General features: G+C 42.7%; 1 pseudogene; it reads left to right on the top strand.

Annotated features, from left to right (window-relative positions):
- Positions 1-5,188, top strand: part of LOC102873819 — a 57,646-nt pseudogene that overhangs the window by 44,383 nt on the left and 8,075 nt on the right.

Raw genomic sequence — 5,188 nt, 5'->3', positions numbered from 1 at the left:
GAAGGAAGGAAGGAAGAGTCCCACCCATATCCATAAATACATTAGTGATTCCGCTCCATTCTCTCACTTCCTTTAGGCCCAGTTGCTATTGTTGGGTGCCCTCAGTTCTGACACAAAGGAGCCCCATGTAACAAAATGAAATGTTATCTGGTCCTACACAAAACCAACATCGGGTCCCAGGTTGAGTGTATTGCTGCGTTCACGATTCTGCCCCTGCTGTCAGAGGCCCTCTCTCCTGCTGACCGTCTGCTTTACCAAGCCTGGGTCCTCCTCCAGGGGCTGGTCCCTTTTGATGAGAATGTTTGTTGTCTCTATGCTCAGATATAATCCATAATGAACGTGTAGTATTTCATCATCCTAAGCAAGCACTTCAAGTTACCAGTCTTGTAAAATTGTATCATTCGCGCTCCAATATTTTCCCTGTTATCCCTGTATTTCCCAGCTATCGGTTCCCTCTTTGTCTCTAACTTTCATACTTCAGCTGCTAGTAATTATCAATACATTTTGATTGCACATGTGATGAATTTTATATTTAATTTTTTCATTTTTGAGTAGTGATTCATATACACATTTGAGTAAGAGCTATGTTAACAAGTCGTCCCTCACATATGGTTTTTATCCTCTTACTGAAAGCCTTGAACTCCAGTAAAAATCTTGAAATGGTCTTTTTGATGATGAATGGGAAGACATTTCTCTTCAAATTGTCATTCTCAGCGTAGTAGACCTTAGGATTGTCTGATCCAAGTGGCCAATAATGAGTCCATTTCAGCTCAACAAATAGTTCAGTTCAGTTCAGTGAAGCCCCAGATGTTGATCTTTATGTGTTTCATGTGGGTGTTTTTTTACCACTTCCAATATTCCTAAATTCAAACTTCGCACATTCCACGCTCCTTCTATTAATAGGTCTCTGTGGCTGTTTATTCTCATTCTGAGTCAGGTCACATCAACACATGTAGGTCTTGAAAGCTTTACTCAATCGCATCATTAAGGTAGACTTGACTTTGAAGAGGCCAACTCTTCTCCAGTCAAATCCTGAGTGCTTGCCAATCTCAGGGCTTCATCTTTGGCACTATTTAAAGGAATTTTATGCTGTATTTAATAGATTTTTCAGTGATGTGGCCATCTTTTGTCTAAAGTAGATAAGCTGTCTTTATTTCTACTTTATTTTAGTCTGGAAATTCCTTTTTGGAAACTGAAACCTGTCCACCATAGGTGAGTCAGTTGATTCAGTTGATATTTAAACACTAGTGGTACAGTATCCAACATTAAAATATGCAAGTCAGTTCAGTATGATAAATCTGTGACTAAATGGTGGGTTTGGGTAATGCCCCAACATTACACTATGTGGCCTGTCCTTGTGAGAGAAACCCATCCTTATCAAGACTTGAGACCAGGAATGATTTATGGGGAAAGTCTGAAAAGGAACTATAGTGTCATAAATCCATGGCAAACTCTTAACCATAGCAAAACACTGAGACCTCCAGCCTTCAGAGAGGGACAAATCTGGGACTAAGTCACAACCTGTCCCTGTACCATCATAGTGTGCCCAGGAAGTGAATGCTGTCTGTGTCTGTATTAGCACAGCCACTCAGGCATGTCGTGTCATTATGGTTTAGATAACAGTAAACTCTTACTTCGTGGGGTAGATAGAAACTCTCAGCAAATTTCTATGCTGTTTTCAAGTTTTAGGATACTTCCAAGAAGTATCCTAAGCTGAGTATTCAAGAAATGTTTTCCCAAAGGAAAAGGGTAAGGTCTGATGTGAACTTTATGAACTTTGTATGTAAACTAGTATACAATGAAAAAAAAAAAGAAGTGTTTTCCATGGTCATAACAGGAAGATCTTGGTGTGGAAAAAAACACACTGTGAATTTAAAGAATGCACACTTCCTTTGATATGTTCACTGCTATTCATCTTTGAAAGGAAAGACTTTTTGAGTCACCAGTGTTCCATTCAGCAGAAGGTTGTGGTTGGAGTCAAAGGTACCAGTGATGCCTCAAAGTCTAGCCACAGGCTTGGAGAACAGGATTTATACAGAAGTTGAGGTTTCACATTTTTCCTTTAGGAATTGGGTGAAAAATGAGAGTGAAGTATCAGGGTCAAATGAGTTCATCCATAAAAATGAAAGAGCCATGTCTTTACATAGAGGCAGATGAGGTTAGCCAGGGGGTGAAAGTTACCCTAAGTTCATACTGTAATGATTAACGTAGAGAAGATATTCTTTCTTCCATTTTGCTGACTGGTTCAATGATAAGATAAAGTGAAGGAAACCAATACAGTAGATATGGTTTTTGAGAAAGAAGTCAGTGACTTGGGCTGCTGCTGAGACGACTGTGGGACTCTGGATTCTTCCATGGGTTGTCAGGGGACTGCGGCTCTTGCTGGGTGTTGGACCCCGGGCTGCTGCTGGTGTCCACAGAGGGCAGCCACTGGCTCAGCATAAAGAAGGCCGTGCAGGAGCTCCACACCAGAGGCCACCAGGCCGTTGTCCTGACACTTGATGTGAATATGTACACCAAAGAGGAAGACTTCTTCACTCTGAGAACTTAGGCCTTTCCATGCCCTCAGGAGGAACTTGAAGACATTATGAAGCAACACAGTCATTTTCTTTTCACACCTGAACATTTTCTGAAGATATTTTTTAAAACAATGGTAATTATGAAAAATGGGTCTGTAATCTACCAAAAGTCTTGTTCAGACCTTGTGCTTTACAAGGAGCTGATCAGGTATCTGGATGACAGTTCCTTTGGTGTGGTTTTAACAGACCCTGTTAAACCCTGTGCGACAGAGCTGGCTCAGTACCTGTCAATTCCTGTTGTGTATTTTTGGCGTTTCAACCCATGTGAATTGGATTTTGCAGCCACGCAGTGTCCAAATCCACCTTCATATATTCCTAGGTTCTTAACAAGTAATTCAGACCACATGACCTTTCTACAGAGGGTCAAGAACATGCTCTACCCTCTGTTCATGAAGTACTTGTGCCATGTTTCTTATGTTCAGTATGCAAGCCTCGCCTCTGAGCTCCTCCAGAGAGAGGTGTCTGTGACAGACATGTACAGCTATGGGTCAGTGTGGCTGTTTAGAGGAGACCTTGTGAAGGGTGTACACCAGGGATGTGTCCTATTTCCATACCTTTTCAATCTATATGCAGAACAGATTATCAGGGAGGCTGGGCTGTATGAAGAGAAATGTGGCATCAGGATTGGAGAAAGACTCATCAACAAGCTGCATTATGCAGATGACACAATCCTGCTTGCTGAAATGGAGGAGGACCTGAAATGCTTGCTACAGAGGGTCAAGGACTACAGCCTTCAGTATGGATTGAGGCTCAATGTCAAGGAGACAAAGATTCTCACCACTGGACCAATTGGCAGCAGCAGGATGGATGGTGAAGAGATTAAGACTGTTAATGGCTTTGGTTTGCTTGGCACCAGCAGCCTGGGAATCAAAAGACGTGTTGTGATGGGAAAGTCTGCTTTTAGAGACCTCTCCAAAGTACTGAAGAGCAATGATGCCAGGGTGGAGACTAAGGTGCACCTGATACAGGCCATGGTCTTTGCACTCACTATGTGTCAGAGAGCTGTACAATGCCTAGGGATGATAGAAGGAAATTGATGCCTTTGAGCTGCGTGGTGTTGGAGGAGACTATTGAATGTACCATGGACTGCTAAGAAAACAAAGACGTTTGTCCTAGAGAGGGTTAAACCAGACAGCTCTTTGGAGGCAAGGATTCTGAAGCTTCATCTGACATACATTGGACATGTTGTAAGGAGGGACCAGTCCTTGGAGAGGGATGTTATGCTTGGGAGGGTTGAGGGACATTGCAAGAGAGGAAGACCCACGATGAAATGGTTCAATTCAATGACAGGTAATGGGAGTAGGTGTGTCGGAGACAGAGCGACTGGCACAGGACAGAGCAGGGTTTAGGGCTGTTGTACACAGGGTCACTATGAGTTGCAGACGACTTGATGGCGCATAACAACAACAACCACCCGAGGCCAATCACTCCCAACATGGTCTTCACTGGGGCATAAACTGTGTCAACAGGAAACCTCAATCTCAGGTCTGTATTTATTTCTTTATCCAATCAATATTCCAAGTGGCGTAGATTTTTTAAAATTTACTTTCAAGTGCTTCCTCATTTACCAATATTTATAGAGCTGTCTTCCTCTATTTCTCATTCTAACTACTTTCAGTGAGAGGTAAGTTATTGGAGTCTTAACTGTAACCTGGTGACAATTTGGGACAGACGCTGAGAGGAAAGAGACGAGAGACAAAGGTGCATAAGACGACTGACAAGCAGTGGTGTTCCTTAGCCAAGACTCTGCATTGGGAAATGTACTGTCTTGAGAGTTGTACAGTTTTCTTTAGCAGTATATGAGGAAGAAGTTGGATTGTGAACTGATTCATCTGAGGCTTATTGCTTGCAGGTTTTTAATAAAAAAGGGAAAAAATGAATGAATAAGTTGTATTTGTTCACATAGGAGTGTTTATTGGTCTTAAGCGGGAGAGAAACGACTGCTTCCTCCTGAAAATGTGCCCAAGTTAAGGGAGACCAAGTCTCACCATGCTTTCCTCTGAGGAGCACTCTGGTTGCACTAAATTTCCAGGAGGAACCAGTCCTTGGAGAGAGACATCATGCTGGGAAAAGTAGTTCGGTGCTGTTGAGTTGAGTAATGTCTCATAATGACACTATGAACAAAGATCTGAACCCAGTCCTGTTCTGCGCCATCCTCACACTTCCTGAAACACAAGAGCCCATTGCAGCAGTTACCATGTCAATCCACCTGGTTGAGTGTTTTCCTCTCCTTCCCTGACCCTCCACCCTGCCTAGCATCATGCCCCTCTCCAAGGAATAGCTCCTCCTAGCAACATGTCAAAAGTATGTGAGGTGAAGCCTCATCATTCTTGCCTCCAACGGGCACTCCAGCTGCACCATCTCCAAGACAATATCAGTTTGTCCTCTTACACATCCATGGGATGTTCACTGCTCTTCTCCAACACCACAGCTCAGAGGTATCAAATCTTTTTCTGTCATCCTTATTCTTTGTCCAGGTCTTAGATGCACAGCTAGTAATTAGAAAGACTGTGGGGGTAAGACTGAGAAAAACTGGATGAAATATGTTTACGGCATTGAAGTCTATGGGGGAGAGAATAGTCTAAAAGTATTATATTTTAGGGCATTAT

The sequence above is a fragment of the Elephantulus edwardii genome, unplaced genomic scaffold, assembly GCF_000299155.1.
Source record: "Elephantulus edwardii isolate Elephantulus edwardi_28Jun2011 unplaced genomic scaffold, EleEdw1.0 scaffold00127, whole genome shotgun sequence".
Lineage (NCBI taxonomy): Eukaryota > Metazoa > Chordata > Mammalia > Macroscelidea > Macroscelididae > Elephantulus > Elephantulus edwardii.
The sequence above is the reverse complement of the archived record's forward strand: the minus strand, read 5'-3'. Positions and strand labels throughout refer to the sequence as shown.